The following is a 27,868-nucleotide window of genomic DNA, read 5'->3' as shown; positions in this document are numbered from 1 at the left end:
TTGACGTGACGCCACTTTTTAACCGGTACATCAAAACCTAAAATCCTTAAAGAGCCACTCTGATGGAAATCACGTGTTTTGTGTTTTGTACATGTTCTTGTGGCGCTTTTTTGACGATAGACAACATAGAGAAAGATATTAAGCCCAAATTTGCATTTCTGACTGTTTTGTTATTCGAATAGTTTTGAATCTGGAGGAGACAGAAAAAAAAAAGAGTTTATTTGTGAGGTAGAAAATACTCTGGATGGGCCACGAGCTCCTTGGCCTGAGCTCTCGGCAACAGGGAGGGGAAGAGGGGCGGGGTTGCAGGAATCCCCAGGATGTTGTCAGAGACAGAAAGCGTCCCGCCGCTCTTTAGCTGTAAATTTTTTGGTGAATTACATGAGCTTCAAGTGATGAGGAAGATTCCAACCAAACAATCTGAAACCTCTCCTTAAAGCCAACACCACCTTCTATTCCTGAACAGGTTTTGATGAAACCCTTAAAAAGCACGAAAAAACGCCTGTTGTAATATTTTTTGAGCTTTTTGATTCATTTCAGAAAATCACATTTTTCTCAGGTGACGTTGGTTCCTTCAGGAGAACCGTGGAGCTCCTAATCCTTCAGCATGCCACAGACTTTGCACGCCAACATCTGTTTTAACCCGCCGATCGTAAAAAAAAAAGTAGCCGACAGAAAATGACCGGCACAGTCTTCTGGTCTGGACACGATCCCATAAACGCTGAGGAAATCGCTGCCGTCCTCCAGCTCAGAGACACGGACATCTGGACTGGATTTCAGATTTTAACGGAGACCCGCAAACGTCAGCGTCACGGTGGAGCCGAAGACAAGAGGTCAGGGGTTTAGGAAAGTCATTAAATCAGCCACTGAGCTCCCCATCTACAGTTTCACATCCGACCTGACAACACCTTCAGTTTGGGAGTTTGGACCAAAACTGATAGAAAGTAGGAGGAATTATATGCCTTTAGTTTCTGTAGTTTTCAAAGGGACAAGTGTTTGAATGTAGTCAAGTTTTCCGTTGCTTATTCAGATCCGGCACAGATGGTCAGACCTTCCTCTTTGGCGAGGACCATCAGCATGTTTGGGGTCCTCACAGCAGCGGGAGAAAGGCATCCAAGTGAGATAACTGCACAAAAGTTCCGCAACTTCAGACACTTCTGTTTGATTTGAAGGAGCAACGGATGAAGATGCAACCGTCATCGTTCACTCTCCTGTGGACAGAAGTACCGATGGGGTTTCCCCGCCAAAAACGGCATCCTCCAAGGAGCTGATTCTCATTTGTGGTCCTTCCTTCAACAAGAAGCTGATGCTTACGGAAGCCAAAGACACCAAATTATCTTAGAAAGCCAAAAACTAGGATTCTCCTGAAGTCAAACAATAAAGAGATCCAGCAGAGATCCAGCTTTCAGCATGAATGAGTTCATCTGGGAGTTTGTTTCCACAGCACAGCTGGACCAGATGTGTGGTTGTTGAACATCCTCAAAGTCCCACTCCGATGGTCCATGATCTACTTTCAAAGTCTTCGCAGTGGTCTTTCAATTGTGCCGTTTTTACCCAAATTCAAAACACCTGCTGTTTTCTAGGACATAGTTTCTGCAGAGCGGCAGGAGTTCATTAGAAATTCCCCTCTGAGTTGTGGCAACCTGCTATGAGCTCGTGACCCACCCGGTGTATTTCTACCTCACAAATACGATATTTTTAAAATGGCATTTTTTTCCCGTCGGCTCCTGATTTACAACGATTTTACGTTTCCTTTTCTACATATGAGAAAAATGCCACAAGAACATGTTAAAAACCCGACTTTCATTGGATTGGCTCTTTGAGAGACTCTAAAAGTACAGAACTGGTCCAGTTTTCTACAGCCTGGGAGGAACCCACACCATTCCTCCTGAACCTGAGGTGCCAACATGATCGCCATTGAAGTTTCTGCTGTTCTTTACAGAGGACCTCGCTGGAGTAGATGGGGAACGGTTCCCTCGTGACAGGAAAAGTCTCCTCATTATGAATCCAGTAGAACTACAGACATTGAGGTCCAGAAATCCTGCTGATTACCTGGAACAGGTGTGTTTAGCCAACAAGGAGCTTCAATGGAAGGTTGGCTTGACAACATGTTGGACACCGGTCCTCCAAGTCTGGATTCAGACACCCCTACTTTAGGATTTAGGAGTTTATGGATAAACTTCTAACTGGAATTCTGTTTTTTGGTGTGTTTTTAAATTATTGTTTTCTAATGGCCTTTTCTTTTTTTTAAAAAGAAAATTAAGTGGCATTTCAGAATATTTATTCAAATAACTGCAAATGAGGAGCAGACGAAAAAGGCCGTTTGGAAAAGGGTAGAAATATGCTGCTCTGCTGTTTTCTGATGCGTCCACCTGCAGACAAATAGATCCATGAACGTCTTTTCTTTTCCTCGTCGGAGCTGGAATCTGGATCCAAACTGTACGGCTGGATAGCTCTACCGCTAATGTTAGGTATAGGGTGTAAAAGGGCTGTAAGCTAGCGGGAGAGCATGAAAACAAATGGGGGCGGGCTTACTCTGCACCAACAGTCCCGCCCTCAGTTTCTAATGAACTCCTGCCACTCTGCAGGAACTATGTCCTAGAGAACGACACAGGTTTTTTGACAAGATAATTAGAACGAAAAGACCCCTGGGAATGCTTTAAGAATAGATCAAAGGGCTATTGGAGTGGGAATTTAATACAAAAAACCTCTTGCTTGAATATCTAAACAGGCTGAAAGGTAAAAGTTACCGCCTGGTATTGCCGGGAAACTTAAATGGAATGGTTACCTTGAGCGTATTTTCAGTGGGATCAGAAGATTTATTTTCAACAAGTTGTCAGTATTTAGTAAATACAGGCACACAGAAGCGTCTTGTTTAATGGTCTCATTAGTTTCAAATTGACGCCTTGTTGTTAGTTTGTTTAAAGGTCACAACTGCCCTGCTGTTGGCCGGCGGAGAAACGAAAATAATGACAGAGTTTGTGGGTCCGAACGAGGGTTTGGTTGTAAAATAAACACAATTCTGCAACAACAATGGCTCCTCTGTGTCTGAGACTGTCCAGGAAAACTGGGAAATCCCTCCCTGTGAGTGACAGGTGAGGCGCAGACAATGAGACCATGTGACATCACGTCTACGCTGCATCAGACGGCTGACACTAACCAGGCCGGGGATGTCACAGCTCCCACAAACATGAACTAATAAGGCTCTGAGGGCATCGCAACCTCCTTTCCGGAGAGGCTTCCTGAAAGCCACAGCATCTCTGAACGAACCCGCAGAAGACCTCCAGTGTGGCGGCTCTAATGAGCTCACGTCTTGGGAGGACACACCGGATGATCTGCACAGACGTTTGGCACTCGGCCCAACGTCAGAACAATCCATCACTGAGCTTTTGAGTCCACGTTTCACCAGAAACTTTAACAGAGAAGTAACAAAAAAGGACTTTATACATTTACTGGCTGTGTTTCTGTGTTTCTACAGTCCACATCCAATGAGCCTGTCCTCTTTCATTACATTGATGTGATCTCCAGCAGCTGGTCCTTAGGAGCCTAAATTACCCATGAAGCTTCTGTCATTTTCCCACAGCAACCATGACGTATGATTGACAGCTTTTCCATGAACTCGCTTAGGATACGTCAATTTTTAAACAAAAACAATGAACTTGACAATAATACGTTTTACAACGGGTTAAAGAAATCCTGGTTTGAACGACTGCAACTCCTGCAAACACCTGGGTGAAATAGAGACCGCCTCCATTTGGACACATGGCGAATTCGCTGCACAACGCTTACCAAATAAAAATGTGTTTATAAACTAGCGGTAGATGCCCCGGACCAAGTGCTTCGGGCCTCATGTTGTCCTGAGCTTGCACTGCTGCCGGACCAACACGCCGTACCAGATGCTCAAATCACGCCGCAGGACCTTAGACTGACTTAACATAGAAACTGAACGCCTTTGACAAGTTTGGTGTGAAGGCAGCTTGAGAGTGATAAAAAAAGTCTGAAAATACTGTACTTTAAAAAAAAGAAGTGATTATTTAAAGTATTTTACAGTCTTTTTTACCAGTCCAGGGCTGCTACAACTTCATTGGATTATTATGTACAATGACAATAAAGGATTCTGAGTCTGAAAAAACAAAATGACTACAACATACGTCCGTCAAGCTCTCCAATCAGTTTTTAGGGCTGGAACGTCCCATAATTATGCCGACTGTGGTGCAAAAGTCAAGTTGTGATTGAAGGTTTGGCTCCTGCTTCCCCACAATGATCCTTTGACCATGAATCTATGGTTGGTGACTTTACCATGCCGAGCATGTAACATCAATCCAAACTCTATCTGAAGATAAAACAGATTATTCCAGACAGAGTTAAATGTATGGAGCAACTCTGGCAAAATAAAAACAAAATGCAGATATTGGGACGAATTTGTTAAATCCATGTGGAAACATTCAAATTCTGCCAACATAAATCCAATCAAAATGTTCAAAATGGCTGCTCTGTATATTAACCGCCCTGCTAACAAAGTTCAGCACATTGTCACAGAACGCCTTCAGCGAGGCGACCCGGCTGCAGACGAGGTGGCGCCCAGACATTAGCCAGAAGAAGAAGCTGAGCACCTAAAAACTCACGAAGGTCCCCGGAGCTTCCGCTCCAGTGTTTACGTTCCTTCAACTACCAAAACCTTTCAACACTTCAAGGGCCTATGCGAAGCACAAATCAACTGAGCCATTTAGTGGATTACAGTGTACATTCACAAAACAACTCCAAAGCGTTCACACATTTCCGAGTATTCCTCTAAAAACCAGCCCCACACAATCCGCGAAAACAAGCGGGTCCTCACATTGTGACATCACAGAGTGAGGACCCGCCCCTTCCAGGAAGAGTTTGCGATTCCAGCTCCGCCCCCAGGCTAACACCCACACACCCACTGTCTCCTGGAAGCTAGCAGTGATCGGTTAAATGCTTTCATTATATATGGTAAATCTCGTTTATCCGTCCAAAAGTGCAGATGTTAGGATTTCAGAACAGGGACGCTCAAACGGGAGTAGCTGAAGATCAAGCAGAGTGAAGCTGTGAGCGTGTCCCTTCTCTGCATTGGTGCAAAAAAAAAAAAAAGTATCACAGTAATCCTCCTTCTGTTTCCAGCTGCAGCATTTCTACATTATCATTCAACATTTCAACAACATACAGTTTTAGGTTTTGGCACCCAGAATCCTAAAGCAGAGCGATTTCCACGCCTGACCTCGTTTACCTCAGATTTCATCTGAGCTGAAAGAGGTTTCATTTCTTTATGAGTTTCAAAGCAGCCAGAGTTCAAATTCATGGATTGGAAAAAAAAAAAAAAGCCTCCATTCCCCCCCCCCTATTGTAAGTGTTTAACCTTTCAGACTGGTTTTGCAGATGTTTGGGAAATCCCACACGACGTTCCAGCCGCTGGGATCAATCAGGAAAATCACTTCAGTTTAAAATTGGAGAACATTTACTAACGAAAATGATCCTCGCCTTTTTTTTAAAACTGTACATTTATTTGTAGAAAAAAAAGTAAGTTAGGGTTCAGTTAAGGTTTAAAGCACAGTAAAACTCAAAGGTAGACCTGCAGACAAACGTCTTTCCCTGCTCGTCTAAATGGATCTCACTGCTTTGGTTTATCAAAGCTTTGAGCTTTTATGAAGAAGAAATATATTACACACAAAGTTGTCATCAGCACTAAACTAAAACACAAACAATTATTATGAAGCCAGAATGTATAGACAGGTTTATATAGTTGTGTTTTTGACTGGAGCGCTGCTCTCTTTTGCCCCTAGTGGTCTTTTGAGGAACTGCGTCAACTGCTTCAGGTATTTTGATATTTTTGAACTTATTTAATCTCCCACACAAGAAACCTTGAATGTAAATACAAACTTAAAGCAGAATACACCAAACAAAACTGAGATCTAATTAAATTGTGCTGAACTCTCTGCACTGAAACAGTCTGCAGGAGTATTTTGTACTGAACACTAGAACCAGGGTCTGCTTTGGTTCAGTGGACTTCAAAAATTGCATTTCTTTCCAGAGAAATATTGTTTCATTGGGTTTATTAACTCCAAGGTCATCTTGACCTGACAAATGACAACCTGAAACAGCATGGATGTCGGTGGAGTTGATATGCTGCACTTGCCTCACTGATGCTGAAGTAGTTTCAGTAGTTTTATTGCCGTCTCTGCATTCTGTGCTCAAGTTGTAATGTCCATTTTCAGCTATTTTAGGATACAACAATACCGTGAGCTAACTAAGGGGTTAATATGGCGACCTGTCCTGAGCGAGGTTTGATGCGTGGATGGGCGGGTACGGCCCGCCCTCTAACGCCATCCCGGTTCCACATGTGGTTTTATCTTTTAAGATGTGGGATTGGTCTAATGAAAAACCTTGGGGGGGAAAAAGCCACATTGTTGGTTGAATAATTTCCTTTTTTTTCTTTAAATTCTTTTATTTTATTTCCACAAATCAACAAAAAGAAAAGATGTTGTGAAAGTTCTAAAACAGAAGGGAAATGAAGGGGAACAGAAAGAAGAAAACTTGTTTATCTGACCCTTTTACATTATTTGGATACATTTTAGACTAGAAAAGATAACAATATATATTCACATATATAGAAAAAATATGTTTATATGTACATTTCTTTAAAAAAGCATATAGGTATGTTTGTGGTTTACAAAGTATTTTGCTTAGAATAAACCATAATATCCCAGACAGTGGCAATGTTTTACTAACCTTTTTCAAATTATAACAGTAATTTGTGGCCGTTGAAAGATAATGTTATCGCCTTTCGAGGTTTTATAAGGTCGGATGGACAGAAACCAAAACAGTTTCAATGACTTATGTCTGTACAACCTTAAAGTAAATGTCCTGTAAGCTAAAAATAATTAAAAACAACAGACCCCAAGGCTCTAATTTGAATTAAAAACCAGATTAATACATAACATTTTGGATAAATGTAAAACTCCAGCTGTGACTGGGCATCCGTTAGTGCTCTGCACAGAGAATCCACTAAATGTCAGGACTGAGGAGGCCGTCTGGGACGGAAATATTAGCATTCCAGGAGTGACTGCTTCAGAGGTTTCCCACTGTGAACATTCTGTCATTTCACTGAGCTGACTGTATTTACATACTAATGTATTTCACACCAACTACAGAGCATTTGCATGTTTGAGCTTCTCATTGGCATTCAGACTGCGGTGCTATAATCAGGAGGTTCTTTAGGTTCCTATGGAACCCGTGGAGCTCCTCTGCATTACAGGAGGGAGGGGCCTCATTTGCATCTCATGCAGGAGCTTCTGCACGCTGTCGGATGGCATTATGGGTAAAGTAAATTTCCAAGATGCCGACCGTCAAGAATGTTGCCAAGTCTCACAGGGGTTGGATGACTCAGAGTTGGAGATTTTTTATTTTTTTTTGGGACATTAGGCTCCAACAGTGATGTCATGAAAGTAGGTTATGCAGAGGAATTGAGCGACAGTTTCCCATTAACTTTAGAGAATCAGTTCCAGAGGATTACCTGCTGAGACGTGACTTCCAGCAGAACTTTCAGAAGTCGGTCATGGTTCAGACACTTTTTTGAAGTCGATTTAGAACACGGTGAAGTTATGCCAGACATTCTGTTGGAGGATATAAAAACAAGCTGTGCAGAAGTTAAGTACTTAGCACCAAAAGCAAACATGAATTCAGTCTCTCACAGACCTGTTACTTCGGCTACGTTCACACTGCAGGGCCTAATGCTCATTCCGATTTTTTTGCAAGGCAGTTCACATTTGCAATTAAATGCGAATTTTTGTGATCTCCCGTGTGACCGTGAAATGACCCAGAAGTGACACGCATGCGCAGAAGAGTACTCAACGGTGAACAACGTCACTTGTTTGTTGAAGTAGCTAACGTTAACATGGATATTAACAACAGTGTTGTCAACAGCGGAGCTCTTTTTGCATTATTACATTCATTTTCACAAAGGAGCGCACGTTTGTGTAAGAGAGAGGAGAGAGCGCGTGCAGCGAGGTACAGAATGAGGGGTGCAGTGGGGGCGTGCATTCATGTTGTGTGTTCCGGAGGAAGGAGAACGGTAACAAAAGAAGGTTTCCCCCAGAATAAATGCCATTGACTCTTTATTAACCCGCTCTGGAGAATCTAAGGGTCCGAAGGGGGAAGTGAACCCTGAAGGAGGATCCGCCTTCGGTCCCCCGCGCTTCTGACCACGGTCGGAAAGGGAGAAGAAGAAAAAAGTCATCGTGGGAAAGGTTCAACACCACGCTCGGCCATTTCGCTGAAAATATTTTTCAAAAACCGGCCGGTTGCGATAAAAGCCCTTGAGTTTGGCCTGAATGGAGCCGTCACGCCAATTATGAATCCAATCGGTGACCTCGCTTCCCGTCCACTGACTGGTCTCAGCAGTATCGTCCGCCATGGTTGATGTTTATGTTCTACTTCAATGCAGAATGACGTTTGTAGCGTATCGATGACGTACGGGTCGGATTCATGTGGCCTGGCCGTTCAGACGGAGGTCGCATTTGAAAAGATCGGATACGTATCGGATTCAGGACCACATACCCAAGTGGCCTGGGTCACATTTGAGAAGATCGGATCAGTGTCGTCCAGACTGTCATGAAAAGATCAGATACAGGTCGCATAGGGGCAAAAAAATCGGAATTGGGTCGTTTCAGCCTGCGGTGTGATCTTCTTCAAAGACCCACTCTGAGGAAAATCGCATTTTAACATGTTTATGAGGCATTTTTCTGATGATAGAGGAAATTTGTAAAAAAGAATTAAGCTTAAAATTGCATTGAGTGTAGCTAGCCGAGCTAGCGGGAGAGTGTGTGAAACAGATGGATGACAGGAAGTGGGGTCAGGCTCACTCCACACCAACAGTCCCACAACTCAGGAGGCGCCAATTTTTTTAATGAACTCCTCCCGCTCTGCAGAAACTATGTCCTAGAAAACAACAGGTTTTTAAAAATATTTTGGCTATAAACGGCTTAATCATTATCAAAAGACCACCGGGAATGCTAGATCAAAAGATGATAGCAGTGGGGCTTTCATTAGCTTTTCTATCCTCCCCTCCTGTATAAATGTCACCCACCGTTTTGCCGTAGTGTACATAAATATATTCTATTTTTACATTTTCATATTATTATTGATATGTGTCTTTGTACAAAAGACACTAACAAATTTATGTCAAACTTCAAGAAAACAATCCGGAAGGCCAACAAAAATATTCCCAGACTGAGAATAATCCTCTGAAAGATGAAGCCTCTGGTTTCAGTGAGACTATGACAAGTCATCCTGTGAAAGCACAAATGAAGCAGCAGCTGTGTGAGCGTGCACACGTATGTGTGTGCGTGTGTGCGTGCAGCAGCACAGAAAACAGTCGGTGAAATCATGCTCAAAGGAAGCTGGAAAAGTGGCCTCGGCTCAGAGCTACTGGATAAACAGCTCGAGTTAAAGTAAACGTCTCTGTACCAAACATCCATTTACCAGATTAGGTACTGGAAAGCATGTGGTATGTAATCAGAGTTAAGACGGATGATGGGGGCGGGGGGAGTCCTATCCTTTTGCTTTAAACAAATGCGTTTGAACCATCAGTCTAAATCTTGTTGAACAATATTTTTGGTATTTATGTTTGGCTGAAAAACCCATGACGGTTCCTTCCCAACACATTTAAGCAAACAGATAAGCCACAGACAGACAGTCACAAAGGGATGAAATGAACGTCGTCAGTCCATGACGCACCAAAACGGTCAGTTCACAAAGAAAAGAAAATCTGTTGAAAAAAAAAGAAGAATTTACATTAAAATATTGTAAACTAGGGATGGGCGATGTTTCAGTGCCAGTATCGGTATTGGCCGATATTTGCATAAATTGAGTTTATCGTATCGGTCCGATATTTAAAAAATCTACCGATATTTTTGTGACTGTTTTCAGAAACACTATTTTTTGAATGTGTAATTGTTCCTAATAGATTGGGAGGCTTCTGTCTACAGTCATAGTCATTTCAGGTCAATGCCATGTTGTTCCTTATGGTTTACACTGATGTCCATCATTCAATAAATGCTCTGAATGCTTACAGATATATTTATATCAAAGTTTTCAAGTGATACTTGTTTCCAGGAGATTCTTTGCTGTATGTTAAAAATCTCAAGTATAGGAAAAAGAATAAAAAAAGTTGTTCTTTTCTAATAAAGAAACAAAAAGGAAATCTAAACGTTGTGTTGCTGTAGACACTTTCGCCAAATATCGGCCACAGTTGTCGGGGAAATATTGGTTATAGATATTGGCCAAAAAAAAATACATCGGTCCGTCCCTACTGTAACTGCAAAGATTCTGCCTTTTTTGTGCAGATGTTTCATGAATCTGTTGGTAAAGGTTTATAAATGTTTTTCTGACAATTTGTGTTCTGAAGCTGAAATCACAGCAAGACAGACAAAACAAATCAGTTCTTTTATTTTTCTAATATAATTAACTAAGAGAAATTATTGTTTACCAATGTATTAATAACTGTAGCACATTTGCCAACTAACCGACCAATCAAATAAAAAGATACTCATTGGTTTATATTATTGTAGATTTTTTGAATGTATAACTGAAAAAGCACATATACATTTTCTTCTGGAGATAAACTTTTCTTCCCTCCATTTTCTAAATCTGCCCAATTCTATGGCTGCTGGAGCCTATCCCAGCTACTGGCGGGGAAAGGCGGGATACAGTCTGAACAGGTCGCCAATTCTGTCGGCCACACACCGACATTCACACCTCAGAAACAATTTGTAGTCACTAATAAACTTATGAAGCCTGTTTCTGGACTGTGGAGCCCCAGAGGAAAACCATATATGCACAAGGACAACATGCAAACTCCACACAGACGGGATTTGAACCTGGCCTGTTTTCACTGTAAGATAGGAGTGCTGACCACTACACCACTGAGCAACTATCAAGGTTTTAGATAGAGCTAACCCTTGTGCCAACTTGTGGGGTCCTTGGAGGCATGTTAACATTGGGAATGGGGTCATTCGGACCCCACCAGACAGTGCTCTGAACCTTTTTTCTTCAATGATTTGTGATCTTCACTGGTGTCCATGGATTACATGAAATCTTTCCACCTTTATCCACCTTTGTCATGGTAGGGAGAACACGTCAATGGAAGGGGGGGGGGTCATATGGACCCCACAAGATAGCACAAGGGTTAAAGCAGAAATCCTGTCTAGGGTTACAGTAGGGATAAGTCTAATGTTTGAATAAGACAGACAGAAAACACATCGTCAGACATCATCCTATACTTAGCTGAGTGTAATAAAAGCCAAAAGTTCTGGCTTTAGGACTGAACCATATTTAGGTGACAAGGGGGGGGGGGGGGGGGGGACTGTACCATCATGTTACCTTTAGGAAACCTGAAATGAAAACCAGGGGGAGAAAAAAGGGAGAAAAAAAGGGAGAAAAAAAATGAAATGAAAACCAGTTCCACAAAAACACTCCTCGTTTTGTAAAGGCATACGATGCAGAGAAAGAAACCTGGACATGTATCTTCACCCAAATCTTTGATATGCTACATTTACCATGAGAGTAAGGCAAGTTAATTACAAAGAAACAACAAGAACACGGAAAATCTCTACAATAATTCCAAAAGAACGTGTCTGTAAATACACCAGACAGAATTGAAATCCATAGATGTGCTGGTCCAAGACCTACACTTAAATAAACTATACATTAGAATAGAGCGGTCAGTATTTAAATTATAAATGACACTTTCATTTTCAGTCATTTAGCCCCTACTCTTATGTAAGGTTGACTTGGGACAGTCCGACCCCTGTAAAAACCCAAGAGTGACTTCTTTCTGACTTCTCCACGGCTTTGCTCCAATGGCATTTATATTTAAGATTATGTTATCAGAATATCCAGGTTCTGACAGAAATCCCACCAGCAGAGGCTTCCGCTCCACCACAGAACCCCTCTTTGCTCCTTAGGATCAGCCGACCATAAGCTTCAGAAGATAAGCTGCATTCAAATGTATCCAAAGCGGCCGTGAAGAACATTTGCACATGCAGAAATCGATGTGCCCAGCGCCGCTTTCCCTCCGACTTCCCTTCAGAGGCGCAGAGGGATGGAGGAACGCTCAGATCTGAGCGTTTCCTCTCAGGCGCTTTGGCTTCACTTTGAGCTGCACTTCAATGGCGAATGCTGTGCGTTGCTCAGTGACTGTTCCGTCAATACTTGCTCGGGTTTCTTTCCGTTTCATCTTTGTCTCGCTCTACTTTTAGACCCCTTTTTTTCTTCCTTGACTGAGGATTCCTGAACAGGTACAGCTGAAAGGAAACGCACCCACTTTGATAAAAATGGTGTTTTTAACATGTTCTTGTTCAATATCTCTGATACTGGAGAGAGAAAATTCAGCCTAAAATTATATTTCTGAGCATTGTGAATCAGAAAACACAGTTTAAAGATGAGGGACATTTATTAATGTTAGTCCTCAATGATCAGAACCATCAGCTACCCAAACTTTTCCTGTTCATTTCAGACTGAACCAGTTTACCAGAGTCAGATACTCCAAGGATTGTCCAATTTCATGACTTAATATAAGCACAAATTTCTCCACGGCGCGTATACGCCTTTAAGGTTGGTGGTTTTACATCCATGTTTGTGTAACCGACACGCAGGAGGTGGAAGTCACACGAGGACGTTCAATTAAATATTGCTTGAAAGGGAGTGGAAGGAAGCAAACTTATATAATCCCACCCCTGTTCTACCGTAACCATTTTTATTACATGATTTATCATAATCCGCTTCCTAACTTCTATCAGACAGAATAAAAAAATCCGTAAGTATTAATAAATCCCATGACAAAGTTGACTTAATTATTATGTAAAAATAGACATAACTCTGTTTTACAAATCAACACAAGATCAGTTATGTAAAATATGTGCAGATTACTTTCATTAGAAAAAAATCATGAATCCATTTTTGGAAGTGAAGGAATATAATGAGAGATCAATCATTGTAACCATCTTTAAGAATTAATTAAGCAATTTTATTAATATAATGGTAATGCTGTGAAATAAAAGGATCCATCTTCTGAGCATTGTCCGAGGTTGATATTCCATCTTCTGCTGATTGACAGCCGTCCTTCTGGTTTTAACGGGGTTTAGAATTTCTCTTCGCTGTTATGTCTGCAGACTCCAACATGAGGGCAGCTAACGCTACGCCCATCTGCATGTCCACAAACAGTCATGTGAAGGTTTTTCATGTTAACAAAAAAGCTTTCGAGTTTATCAGTATGTACAAAGTCCTCCGATTTAAATCAGAAACGGACTCCTCTGTAGACCAGAACTGTCTGATAACTGCATCTCCATAGTCAGTGCAATTATCTAATTGCTCCACCAAAAACTACAATTCCTTGAGTTTGGCTCCCTCACAATTGGTATCATTGGAAAGCCCCAAATGTCCTCTGCAGAGACAAAAAGGGGTTCATTCATTTGTATGAAGTGGTTGGGAGGTACTCTGGTTTAGGATGCGCTCTACAGCGGACACATTTGCATTGTTGGTGGTCAGGAGGTTAAGACAAACAATTTTTCTGCAAAACTGGAGTCAAAAAACTGATAATTCTGTAGTTCAGAAAAGATGCTGCATTCAGGCATTTGGGCATTTTTCTGAAATTACTTTTCTAAAGCCTTGATGGTTTTCACATTCTCACTATGGTGCAAAAACATTTAAAAAAAAAAGCAGAATCTTTGCCTTTTAACAAACTGCTCTTTCTAAAAAGGGACTGTTTCCGTTTCCTTGGATACGGCGATGTGGCTCCCCGACACCCTTCATGGATTCTGTTCGGCATGTGTTTTCCCCTCCGCCTGCCTTCCATCTCCAGCGGACTCCAGCTGTCAGCAAAACCATGGTGAGGAAAACACAAACACCACCCAGACCGGCGTTTGAGGGATGCGGGGGGGGGACACACAACCCCCACCCCCACCGCCAGCGGTCCAGAGCAGATGTGGCGGCACGTCGGCCAGCGGCTGCTCTCAACAACTTCAACAGCTGAAGGCACAATGTGGCCGTCCGCTTATTCGGACTTTGAATCAATTACTTTTACAACTTATTGAATATTTTCACAAATTTCAGAGAAAAAAAAAAAGAAATGAGGCTTTGAGCAGATAAGGTCCACGCAAGTATTAACATATATTATCGTTTTACACTGAATTTAATATCAGACAGAGAAAAAAGACGACCTATTCCAGTACTACTACTACAACTACTAGTACCACGACGGCCTACTCCTACTCCAGTAGTTTTACTCTTTTGCCTTGGGGGGAGTTCCAGTTGCCCCCCTCCTCCAATAGCTACTCAAAGGACTCCCGGCTAACTGCACAGAAAGGCGACAGAGTAACAGAGCTCCTCCGGCTCTTTTTAACCCACTGCAGTAATTAATTTCAACACGGCTATGGAAACATTAAACCTGAATAGCAGTGGACGCTTTCTTCACATTTATTTATTTTTGTTTTCTGGTTTTAACAAGTTTAACACTGATTGTATCTTTAATGCCAAATGCACTTTTATTTGACAGCAGATTAATTTGAATTTCAAGTTTGTACCGAATAAAACTTTTTTTATGCATTCTTTATTATTTTTAGTCATACTCTTTTTTCCATCTATTGGTTGTTTTGATGTATGAGTGTTGCACAAACCAGGAAGCACTTTATGGATTTTATTGTACTTGTAACAATAAAGGTCTATCCATCCATCCGAATCCCAGATTAAAGGTACAAAAAATGATTCAAGAAGCTGATGATGATCAAACATGTGGAAAAATAACAAAAACTGCATTTACATTGGATTTTTGAACCACTTTCCCAACTCACGACTTTACCTAGTATCCATTTTACTGAGCTAAAAGAAAACCTGTCTTAGCTGAAGGAATCTCATGCTTTTCTACAACATCAAACATGTTTATGCTGTAATTTAAACAAAAATTGACATTCAAATACAAACTGGAAATACCGAGTAACAGTTGTGAAAAGAGACGAAACAGTTCAGCTTTAGAAAAACTGGACAACGGCACGTAAACTTAATCCTTAATCCTCACGCCGAGCTGACAGAGCATTGAATTAACCTATAGAGCAACATTCTGGGCGGAAAGGAATCTATAGATGGAAGCATCAGTTTCCTTTTCTGCTGATGAACGTTCAGGAAAATCTTTTCCGTCTCTATTTATTTATTTCTAAATTTTCCATTACGTTAAAAAAAAAGTCACAAAAACATCATGACCTCTTTTCACATCATTTATGAATAAACTTCAAAAACTCAAAGAAAAAGTGGAAAAATTAAGTTAACTTCAAATGTCATAAACCTTCAACGTTTCATTAAAAATGTTCCTGATTTAACCAACTCAAGTCAAGAAGTGGAGCTTTAAGACTTACAACACGCGATCCAACAGCGCTGGATGAAACCACGTCGTCCAGGAAAAAAATTTAAGTTCCAATTCGGCTCCAGCTCTCCTGCTGAGGAAAGTTTTAAAAAATATAGATATATATCAAAATAGTGGGGTTATCTTGAAAAAACTGGACTGATATAGGTTGGTGCTCTTCAGCAGCAGATATGTGGCGGGTCATCTGCCGCCCCGCAGGAAGTCTGTAAAATAAAGAAGCCAAAATCAATAGTGGTAATAAGCCATCAAGTGGACAAAAGGAGGTCAGCGTTTCCAGACAGATTAGAGCCGGCGCTCGTCTGCATGCAGCTCTCCAACAGCTTCCCCAAAACCCAGCAGCCTCTTTACCAAGCAAATTAAAGCAGAGGTTTGAATCCTCAACCACCTTCTAAGGCGGTTGTAGGTGTGGTGGAGGAGGCTGCAGGTCGCAGGGAAATGTCACGGTGACCCGCCACTCAGGATAAAAACGGAATTTTCACTGAGATACAAACGTTCTAATCATTTCTACACTCGTTCAGGACAACGTCTGTGTCATCCCTGATAGGAGTCTCCGTGAAAGCTCGGCATTTGGACGGACGCTGCTGGGATGTCTGCTGCCTGCAGCGCATGAGTCTGTAGCAGAAACACACAGCAGTGTGTAGCTGTGTGTTTTAAGCCTCAGTCCCGGGGGGTTGACCGAGCCCATGGAGGGTCGTAGAAGCCTGGTCCGGTATTTGAGCATTATAGAAGGACCCATTAAGCCGGACCAAACCATACTATCCTTTGGACCCCCACTGACTAAAGGGGCCATAGAGGGACCTTTAATCGGTGGTTAGGGCGGAGCTACTGTTGAAACCTGTTCATTGGTGGAAGGTCATTACAACAAAAGAAAAGCTCCAGACCAACGCCAGCGTATTCCTATACGCCGCCCACAGCATATAAAAAGCACCAAAAGGTGAGCTGCTGGACGACCTCCATTGTTGTTGTTGATAGCGTCGCTTTTGCTGCAGTCGCACTTTGGGTGGAAACACTTCTAAACTGTACCGTACCAAGCTAGATGTTAGCGGCTGCATCTTAAAGGGGACGAGGTGTGTCTTGCAGTTCCCTTGAGACTCATACGGCCACCTCAAAGGAAGAAAAATGGAGAATACCATTGTCATGCGTGTGGTACGACCATTAAGTATTTGTAAGGCTAATGCGAGTTGCACGCACTTATGAGGTATGGGTGATACTGTCGCATGGAGTCCCAACGGCAGACCAGTCATTGTTAAGTAAACGCCGCACGCACAGGGTGGGCACATGACACGCTAGTTCCCCTCAGATGTCCACAAAAACTACTGTGCTCCAATTGTCAAATGTCCTCATTTCTAACGGGTTGAATGCATGGAGTACAAATTTATCACGTGAACAGTGCTTATGGGCTCCTTGCACTGTGCTCAGGTTTTGCAGAAGTCAAAAAGAAAAATCCACACGACACGCCTGCATCTACCCTTTATGTGCTGTAAAAGTTTTCTCTATGACCTGTCGCCTGCAGCATGCTAATAATAAAAAAATAAATAACACGCATGAACATTGTCTCTCTATGGATTCCCTGAGCAGTCGAAAACCTTGATATGTGTGGGTCAACAGCGTGCTCTGTACAGGTTTGACCGTTTATTGCCCGGATCCACCCGTAGGGACAGTCGGGACTGAAGCTTTATGCAACCGCAGTGATCAGAAGGAAACACAAAGGCGCTCTGTGTTTGGAAGTAGTCTATTAAATATGAATTCAGCCACAACATGCGGAAGAAGGAAACAAGGAAACCTTTTCATGCATATTTAATAGAATAAAATGTGTTAAAAATTATTCTAGGGTCCCGTTTCTGTATTTTCTTATCATTTGAAGGACCCTTTTTGGTTGTTTGATGTGCCACGTTCCATTTCAACACTGAAACTTCGGCAATGATGTGATTCCAGCAGATTCTGAAGCAGAGAAAAGCAGCTTTGTGCCCATGTGCAACACTTCTTATTAATTATGTGCCGCTTATCAGGTCAAAGCAGATAGGATAAGCCGTCTGTCTTTGTATCCGAATCAGCCGCTTCACATGGATCACATAAACAGACGAAGAGTTACTCTATCTCGTAGAAAGTGTGTTATTTAGTGTCGCCTTTGCAAACCGACTAAAAGATGATCAGAGTGGAGCTTTACATACATTTGCAAACATGGTTTTTCCCATCATTTAAGGAAAAGAATACGCTTAATATTTGAGGTTTTCTCACCCCAGTTTTCAGTTTTAAGAGTTTTGGGTCCCACATGATTGATAATTTGATCAGACGAACAAAAAGAAGTCTTTGGGGGTTCCTCTACAGGACCAACCCTCGTCTTCATTCCTCCTCCAATCAGAATCTCGGATAGACGCCGAGGATGTTGGGTGGAACCTCACAGTTGGCCGACTTCATGGTTCTAAAAAAGGGACTGCTGGCAAAATAAGAAGGAAATCCATTCCACGGATACATTATTCATGACCTGAAGCAGGACCTTCTTTTAGTTCTGCTTGGAAAAACCTCTTAGGTCCATTCAGAGGTGAGGCTCTTCTGCGTCTCACCGGCTTCAATGTTTCATAAGCATTCTGCAAAAACCTCTGATAAGGTTTTTGTTTTTTAAACAACTTCTTGGTTTTCACAGGAAACATCATCCAGAACTCCACAGAATCAAATCTAAAAACTACAGAAAACTCAATGAATGCCACTGAAAACCCAAGAATCCTTCGCCTGCATTTCAAGACAAGCTGATGATTTTGTCCTGCAGCTGCTGCAGTTCTGAACTCAAGGACCAGATTGTTCACAATTCTTCTTTCCAAATTTCATCCTCGGCACATTTAAAAAAAAACTTATACCTGTCAGAAGTCAGAACTCTGTCTCCCCCTCTGGTCACCAGCGGGAACCATCTCCAGTGTTCCAACCACACTACAACTCCCAGCAACCCCAGTGCACCCTTCCTGGAAGCCGCACACCTGACTCTCATTCATTCAATCAACCACAGCATACTGAAGCTGTGCTTTTGTGCAGTTTATGTCACTCTGCCTTCTTTAGCGAGCGTTATAAATGGACCTGATCTTCTGTGTCCTGACCGCCTGCCGCGACCCTCGCCTGGATCCTGGCCAGCCCGTCTCTCCTCTGATGCTCTCACGCCCGTTATTGACCCCCGCCTGCCTGACCCTCAGTCACCTTTGAGGACTTTTAGCTGAGCTAATAAAACCTGCTACAATTGGAACCAGCCATCTTGTTCTTGCGACACCTACCCGGCGTAAAATAATTCTTTTCTCAATGGAAAGAAATCCAAAATATTTATTTTGCCAATTCATCTAAAAATGACAGACTTGTTCGTTAAACCCAGGCGATCAAAAATAAAATTGTTGCTATGCAGATAAAGGTTGTGACCGAATTAGAGCGGTGCGCTCTTCCCGCGGACGCATTTGTATGCCACTTATGTCATAGCGCCGCGACAAGTGCTGTCCAAATTATAAGACTCCATGAATAGGCGGCCAACTAGGCTGAATACGACCTTCTTTTTCCCGAAGGATCGGTCTGGTGTATCCTATGCTGTCCATATCCCAAGATGCATTGTGGCCGAACCCTGAGATTTTCTGACAACAATGCCGGACTGTTTAGCAGGACCCGGAGTTGGAAATCATTACACCTTTTTATAATTACACCTCCAAGCTTAAAAGTTGGATCAAATAAGCCGGGAAACTTTTGAACTTCATGCCTGGTTTACTACACCTCTCTGTTTCGTGGTTGCTAGGCGACAGGACATTCTCCAACGTAATGGCTGGAATTATCTAAAGGCTAGACTCGTCCAAATTAGGGTTGGGCGATGTCCCCTAAATTGGCAGTTGACGATGTTTGCAGTCAACCATCGGGATGGACGATGATATCGCCGGGGGGGGGGGGGGGGGGGGGTATTTTTTGTTATTATATAAATATTATTCATTATTTTACTTTATTTATTTTATTACCCAAAAAATGACTCATCTGCGATGATCCAGTCTAAACTGAGGGAAGTGACTTTAAAAATAAATAAATAAACAAAATAGAAAAGAAGTGGTCCGGTCCAGCGAGCGACCGTGTCTCTAGCAGAGCAGACGGACTTACAGTTTTGTGTTTTAGGGGAAGTAAGGATGCTTTGTTACGTGTGGGAGACTTAGGACTGTGATCTGTCCCGCAGCTCTACGTGAACGAGCAACCAGAATTTAGGAGAAGCGGGTCTCCCGGTAAAAGTGTGTGTCGTGGCAGAGCTCGGAGCGCTAGCTAACGCAGTGTGTAAGCTTCGAAGCAGAAAGGCCGCTCAGTCCTTAGAAACCGTTCAAACAATCACGTGGATTTGTGTTTCCAGTCGTGTCCCGACAAAATAAAGGCTGATGTTATTCCCACATATTTATGTGCAGCAAACATGCAGATTGCAGCGTTTCACGCATGGATTTTATGCTCATGCTAATGTTGTTAGCACGTGTTAGCATACTGCTAATCCTGGCTTCCGGCTCCGTTTTTCAACAGAAAAAGCTCTGACTACACGGATTAAAATTAAAATGATGAGCGATCAGGCGCTTCATAATAACCGTAACATTAATAAAAGCACGTTTAGGAGATCATCTTGTATAATACCGAGCTGATGTATGTAGCTTCTCGGAACTAAATTTCTCTTCCGTCTTTTAAAAACACTACTGCGCATGTGCGAATTATTTATTCTGACCGAAAGTATGACCCATGTGAATGTTTTTTATAATCTAAAAAAGTTTTTCTGGGCCCATCTACACGGTTGGATTCTAATCCGACCAATACTCCTTATCAAGATATTTTGCACATGTAACCGCGTCTTATGGTGTCGACTCGCAGCGTGGCGGGGGCGTGGCATCACGATGGTGTCTCTCCATCGGGATGTCAGTCACCCATCACGATGGTATCGTCCATCGGCACAACCCTAGTCCAAATTCACAGCCGTTAACATCCGGCCAACCCGCTCGACGAAGGACCCGGCCAACGTCGCCCAGGAAGGCCGCGGCCATTAAAGGATGCAGTCTTCAAATGTGGACACAGTCCAGATCTATAGAAAAGCCTCCATTTTGGAAAACTTGGGTTTTTTTTCAAGAATTTGTCACATGCAGCTTTGACTGTTTTTTTATGTAAAAAGAAAACATAAATGTATATTTTCTTTGTTTGATGCTGCTGCATGGGGACTGCTGCACCCACCTGTCTGAACAAAGCTGTAGGGCAGGTGAGGATCTGCAGGATCTCCTGGTTCTCTATTGAGCCCCTCTTCTTTGACTCCGGATGATCGGTCGGAGTCTAACCTCAGAAAAAAAAGAGATTCTATCCAGAATCCAGATCCAAAACGCTAAGGAACAGGTTCAAAATGAATGTTGAGGGCATCAGAGGTAAACATGAGGAAAGCATTAAAAGTAGTTATAATCCCAAACATGAAAATATTCAGAGCATTTCCTAGTTTTGATTGCATAACAGTGAAATGAGGATTTGTGCACGAGCATCCGCTGGTTGGTGTCAGCGTTAGAACGCAATTCTGTGAAGTTTATTTTGAAATTCATATATGGAAACCAATTTTAAAGCCTTTTTCCTGCCAAACTAACAAAATGATAAATGCTGCATGAAGGCGGAAAGCCCTACACGATGACTCGCATGTTTGATGCAGTGAAAAGTGACGAAAGAGAAGATCCAAAAGCGAGCAGCAGGTTTGGTTTGGATCCAGTCAGCCGGGGTTGTTTAATGTCACAGAGACGCTCAGAATCCCAAACTCTGAGGAAACATCAAGTCTCGTGGTTCCAGACCTGCTTTTTCTCAATCACAAGAGCAGGTCCAGACACACAGATGCTGCCGTGGACTGGAACCGGGCCTGGATGGAAAACTCGGCTCATCATTTGCAGATCGTCTCCTGGACCCAGCAGTTTGTCTAAAAGCAAACAAACCCAAGGAAGCCAGCGTATAAAGAAATAAACTAAAGGGCTATTACTGAGAAATGAATAATTTTAGATGCCCGTTGGTGCAAAACCTTCATAAAAAAGACACAGAAGGCTGAAATTTACATTTTTAGGTGATTTCTTTATGATTTATGTTGTTCTATTCCAAAATCTGAGCTAATTTCATTACTTTAACTTTGTAAAGCCAAATCAAATTAGATTTTATGAAAAATAATGACATCTCATCTCCCAAATGTCAACAAATATATCAAAAAGCTTTATTACATTTGAACAAAAACCATACAAAAATGATGGAAAATGACACTGTTGCTAACCTGAAACTGATAAAGTCCAGCTCTGATCATCTTCTGATCTGTTTTAAAGTGTTCCCATTAGTCTTTGGATGATGCCGTTTTTAGCCAAAACATTTTAAAAAGTCATTTTGTAGGACATAGTTTCTGCAGAGCGGCAGGAATTCATTAGAAATTTACCTCTGAGGTGTCGGGGGACTATTGGTGCAGAAAAACCTGCCCCCCCCTTTCCCTCCCCATTGCCGAGAGCGCCTTGTTTACATGCTGTCCTGCTAGCTGCAATAAAAAAATAAAGCTCCATTTTCTGATGTAGCATCAACAGAATAATGCTACAAGAACATGTTAAATACACAATTTTCAGAGTTGGTCTTTAAGTTCTTTCTTTGTTACCAAATTCGTTTGAACATTTTTCGGTTTTGGAGCATTTTAAATTTTGAATCTCAATGTTTGTTGTAATATTTTAAACAATAATTCAACACTTTTATTATGAAATTGATCACTTTAAGAAAAAAAAAGTCCCGTGTGGTTTTTATACAATCATACTTAATGGTTGTTATTTTTGCTTAAACTTCAAAACAACAGATGAAAGGTCATCACGACTAAAAGGATTAAAAATGTGTATTTTTAACCGTTTTAATATTATTGTTTTACTATAATTTAATAATATTACTTTGGTTATTTTTAAATCCCTTAATTTCTCTAAGGGATTTAAGATTACTTTATCTTTGTTAATAATGATGACATAAAAGTTGGGGGGGGCGAGTGTGGGGCAGAGGTTTTTGCTGTTGGGGGCAGCTGCCCCCCTTGCCCCCCCCCCATAGCCCCACCCCTTTCTTTCTTTTAATGGTTACAATTAATTTCTAAGTCATCTGCTTTTATTCTGAAAAGCTGTTTGGAAAGCGTTTCTCTACATCAAGATAGAGGGCTGCTTTGATTGTTTGAGTGGAGGTTTCTCAATCCTGGCCTTCCAAACATCCCACAGCAACAGCACTAAACCGTAAACGGCACCAAATGTTGGTCAAATTCTGCAGAACACAGAAAGCAGCTGCGGGTTTTGGAAATGACTCAACCGTTTGTTCCCGAGTAGATCTCTGGAAACACAAACTCACATCAGGAGCAACTATAAACATTCACAGCTTCTAACCCACAACCCTCCAACAACAGCAGCTGCAACACAAAGGAAGTGTGTCTGCTTCCTGTTTTAATTATGTATTGACAAGACCCTGAGGACAGACCTGATTTCAGCCCCGTTAAACCGGCTCATGTGGGTCATGATATGAAACTATGCAGAGTTTGGAGCAGAGCGCTTGAAAAGGCCGTGGCGCCGCCAGACGGCTCTGATCCTTCCAGTCCTCAATGAGCAGGTTTGTTGAAAAGAAAAACGGATTCAGGCTGTATTCAGACTGGATACATTTGGTTCGCTTAAAGCGGACCTTGGTCAAGTACCAGGAACCGCTCTGGGACCCATCTTTTGAGCTGGTGTCGGTTCATTTCCGATTGGAACTGAATACAGTCCGTCCTGGAAGCGGAACCAAAACGGCCACCGTAGCCCTCCTCCACCACGTTCTCCACCTGGACCGACGCCCTTCCGTCGTCTTGCCTCCAACCGCCATCAGCGTCTTTCAGGTTCATCCGTCTACGGTCCGAGTTCATCCCAACCTCACCAGACGTCATCATTGACTGTAAATGAGAACTGGACCAATCGAGCGGGACTGGAACCAGACAACATCGTTAAGCAGCGATACATCCAAGCCGTTCCGAGTCAACGTTACTATGACAACCACGCTCACCAATCGGCTTGATGGAAATCTGTCAAACGGTTCTAGTCTGGATGTGGGGCCCATCAGGCACCACATCCTTTTGAGACATCTGAATGGTCAGTGTTTTACTTGAATAACCTGAACAACAGAAAAAAGAAAAGAGAATTAGTGAGGACGAGTTACTAATAAGATATCGGAGCAAGAATGCTTATTCTGATAAACAGAATGACTACCAGCTGTTTATTTCTCTCCAGGAGTCTTTGGCTTCTTGAAGCCAGCGGGTACTTCCTGTTTGGAATGCCAGGGGGGGGAGGAGTCACTCATTCCAGTTCTCATATACAGTCAATGGCCTAACCGGCAAAGATAATACTTATTTTCATGTTAAATTTTCTATAAAACACTTCAGTCTTTACTTGTATTCCTATATTCTCTCCTTTTTTAAATGAAACTAGAGTTGGGCTCTAGAAAACACACAGCTTTTAGTCCAATGTACAAGATTATAGCAAATCAAATACTAAAAATGTCCTCTGTGCATTTCGCATCGATTTGAACTTAAGTTGCAGCCTGAAAACCCCTCTTACTCTAGTAAACACACAACCTGCAGACATATTTTCATTGTTTATTTGTTGAGTGTTTCATGAGAGCGAAACGATCATAGCATCCGTCTCTGGATGCTCATCAGCAGGTGGTGGAGGATTCTTTCAGACCGGAACGCTCTCCCGCCTTCATTGTGCTCGTTAAAGAAGCCTGCAGCTCTCTCCAGAGCAATCACCAAGAACCATTTGCAGCTTTGTCGTCGTTTCAGCCTTTAACACGAGTTACTCCATCTTAACCATCATGCTTTGCTCCCGAACCTGGAATGTCACGCTTAATGATCAGGGGATTATTTCAGACCAACGAGGACTCAACAGTCTGGATGCAAATGTTGCCGTCAAGCGGACACTGTCAAAGGCATAACGCTGCTTTGTTTCAGGTTCAGGAGACAAATCTTTGTGTCCAACAGGTATCTAACCAGATGATGTCACAGCATCAGAAGAAAGCTGAGTCAACGCGTTTAAACTGCTGCTCTTTCGAGATTTGAGGTTTTGTCCACCCAGGTGTCTCTTCAGCTTATAGAACTACGACTACATTTCTGTTGCAGTTTTGACACAAACAGAACTCTAAACCTCTTCTAAAATCTATAGAGAATGAAAAACAAAATCATCTAGTATTTGTGACCACATTCAACCAAAAGTTTGTTCACGCCGGATCTTTACGCTCAAACATGTCAACGTTGGTCAAATGTCCATCATTTTCTCTGTGGGCCAAACTGCTTTAGTGTTTTCAGAATCAAGGGCAGATAAATCCAATCTGTCCTCCAGCTTTAAAGATTAAAGCTGATTTGATTTTGGAAGGTTTTTTTTTAAACACACTTATAGTAAATGGCAATAAGAAATGTGTGGAGATACAAACAACCACAAAGAACTAACTGAACAGAAAGCAAGTTTTCAATAATTTTCCACCAAAAAAGAAGTTTCTGGTAAAGATTTTATAAACTAATCCAGTAGAAGGTTTTCTTAATGTTCTCACTCGTGCTGTTCCACAATCGGCAAAAAATGCAACCAAATAGTTTGCTGTTTGATTAAAAACTAAATTTATTGTGAAAAAATTATTATTTATAAAAAAAACCTCAAAGTTGCTAATATGATAATAGTTTATAATTAACCACAAGATAAATAAGTGAGAAGGGTTCTAGAAAAACAAATCTGTGAAAAATACAAACTGTCATGATTCAGGAAACTTTTATCCATTTTGCATGAATATTAAACCAAATTTCTGTCCAACAGTTGAAAAATGTTAAAAAAAAAAAAAAAAAAAAAAAAAAAAAAAAAAAATGTTAGGACATCGATGCAACATGTGCAGTGATTTATCATCCCAGATATGTTGAGAATAAAAAGGATTAGTTTGGTCTGTAAATGCCTTCTTTGATCGCCAGTCTTATGAGATTTTATTCCTTTCTAATTTCTCATTCTTCAAATTAAAAAAAAAAGTTTTTTCTTTTTAAAAAAAGATGTTTTTATCATAAACAAACAGCGCTATCTTTAAAAACTATGACAAAGCAAACAAAAAATTACAGAAAGAGCGGGGGGTAAAATATTGGGCCCAACATTAAACCCTGTGGAACGCCATAGATAAACAAACACACTCCTGTTGCAACAAGTTGTTCTTCTTGCGGTAAATAACTTTTAATCCAAAAATAATCTGATTTGATATTTGTCTAACTTTTGTTATGTTTAAATTAAAAATAAAAATAAGTTGAATATATCAAAAGCTTTGAATTCACTTAACTTACTTCATTAAGAGTCATGTCTTTAAATGCTTTTAAACTTTGTTGTTATTGCTAAACGGTTAAATGTGAACTTAAATTTACTGCTGAAAAAGTAGTTTTGTTTTTCTGCAAATGAGGTTTCTCTTTCAGTGACGGATAGAAAAAAAATTTTTAGTTTACTAGAAAATCGTCAATGAAGAGAGACTGTAGTAATACTGAAGTGACACTTTTTTTTTAATAAAAAACAAAAGTAAAGTTACTTATCTGTTTGAGGTGAAGCAGATCCATAACCTCCATCAAGAGACAAAAGGAGAAAAACGTTCCACTTTTAGCAAACAAAGATTATTTTTCTAGATGTTTTCTAACGGCTATTGGACTGAATTCCACAACTGTTTTATTTCATTGTTTAAACATGAAGCTGCTGTGCAGGAAATGCGATTTTGAACCGCGCGCAGGTGTGCGTAAAGACGGCCTTCAGCTGCTTCCTGTGCGCGCAAAACTTCCGCTTTTATTTTGATATTTTTGATAAGTCTTTAGTTTAAAACATTGTAGTATTTGTACTTGGTTAATTGAAAGGAAGACTATTTTACTACTAAACACTCTGCGACGTTAGCCTCTGCTTTGTCAGCTCACATTTTTAGAGTATCCGTAATGAAAGGATTTAATCGTGAATTTTTCATTATTGTTAACCTTTTCTGTTAATTATCGTTGGCGTAGGATTTTGGCATAAAATTAACTAATTTCAGGTTTTAAAAATTCAAATCAGGTGTCAATTGAGGTTTAGCTCGAGTCTTATTTTGAAAATCCACATGAAAGGAAGTTTAGAGTGTAAGCAGCGCCCCCTATTGACCAACACTATGAAAACATTTCTGATCAACGGAGATTTTTCTCAGCATGTCCAAATTACACAGTTACATACTTCTGATTGAAAAGATTTGATGTTTTTATGTAAAAAAAACAAAAACAACAACATGAAAATAAAATGTAATATATTTTAAATGTTGTTGTTTGTTAACAAAAGTTACTGCTCTTTTTTTTACTTTCCTTTTCTTTCTCTACTGTTTGGATTGACATTTTATTTCTAACTCTGAAAAGTGGCGAAAATTTTAGTCTGCAATTGTTGAAAATGACAGCGGATTTAAATATCAAGTCAATGACTTTAAGTTGAAGCGCAAACATAACATCCATATCAGTAAAGGAAAAATAGGAGTAATGTTAAAAAATGTAATGTGTGCCAAAATAAAACAAAGGAAAAGTGCAGTGCATGAACATCTGGTATATTTACATCTATGCCACTCTGAATAGATGCTTATGAATGTACATTAAATAAACTTGATGAGTTTACACCAAAACACTGGACTTGTTTTACTTTTGAGACATCTGAAAAACGGCTCAGATTATGACCCAGACTCTTCTTTTTATACCTTCTGTAAAGGAGGCAGAAATCAGTATTTTTTTTTTAATCCAATCTGTTCTAAAAGATCCACTGGATCTAGTCTAAACCCCAGAGAACGAGGTTATCTATGAACAATCCTTTGGTGGTACCAAGCAACAGGAGTCTAAGTCCAGGAGGAGGCTCCATCTAACTAATATGAGCGTTTTGCGATGACTAATTATGAGTCCACTGTCGTCTGAAGATAAAAACGTTGATGGTTTATTTAACAAAATTACGTTTGAACACATTTTTTTGGCAAACATGTTCCGACACAATGCATTGTGGTCTATATTCGCCGATGTAGTGAGCATCGATGCACACTTATTTTTCTCAGAGACTTCTGAGACATTTCCAGGGCACTGGATCTTAGAATTGTAGATTTGGACAGGTCTAGAAAATGGCGGCCGCACTATGTAGTGAGTAGGGAAGGAATTCTGACACAACCTTTAACTCCTCATAAGAAAACAGGAGTACCTCATAAACATATACTTCTTGATACACATTGATATTTTGAACTCTGCAAACTGAACATTGTAAACTGCTTCTCCATCTATTCTTTATCTGACTGTGTAGAAACTTGGTGACAGGAGCTCTGCTTTAAATGCAATGTGCCCCAAGGATAAATAAAATACTCTGACTGAGGATGAAGCTTAAAAATTTTATCAACATAGAAAAAAATGATGAAACAAAATTG

The 27,868-nt window shown here is 41.0% G+C and overlaps 1 protein-coding gene and 1 long non-coding RNA gene across 3 annotated transcripts in view; both read right to left on the bottom strand.

Moving 5' to 3' along the window:
• Window positions 1-15,696, bottom strand: part of LOC101171095 (tenascin) — a 59,141-nt gene extending 43,445 nt beyond the window's left edge. The window contains exon 1 of the mRNA XM_023960503.1: window positions 15,423-15,696. The gene's annotated coding sequence lies outside the window, so the exon portion shown is untranslated. The remainder of the gene's footprint in view (window positions 1-15,422) is intronic.
• Window positions 15,697-21,614: 5,918 nt separating this feature from the next.
• On the bottom strand, window positions 21,615-26,204 carry LOC110016033. Of its 2 annotated transcripts, XR_002291295.2 has the most exons (3): window positions 23,665-23,705; window positions 23,462-23,569; window positions 21,615-23,383 (listed from the first exon to the last, which is right to left on the bottom strand). It is a non-coding gene; the product is annotated as an uncharacterized LOC110016033 (long non-coding RNA). The 2 variants fall into 2 exon arrangements; XR_002874357.1 differs by having other exon boundaries at window positions 23,462-26,204.
• Between the last annotated feature and the right edge of the window lie 1,664 nt (window positions 26,205-27,868).

This window comes from Oryzias latipes, chromosome 12 (assembly GCF_002234675.1).
Source record: "Oryzias latipes chromosome 12, ASM223467v1".
NCBI classification, from domain to species: domain Eukaryota; kingdom Metazoa; phylum Chordata; class Actinopteri; order Beloniformes; family Adrianichthyidae; genus Oryzias; species Oryzias latipes.
Note: the sequence above shows the minus strand (reverse complement) of the source record. Positions and strands in the feature narration are given on the sequence as shown.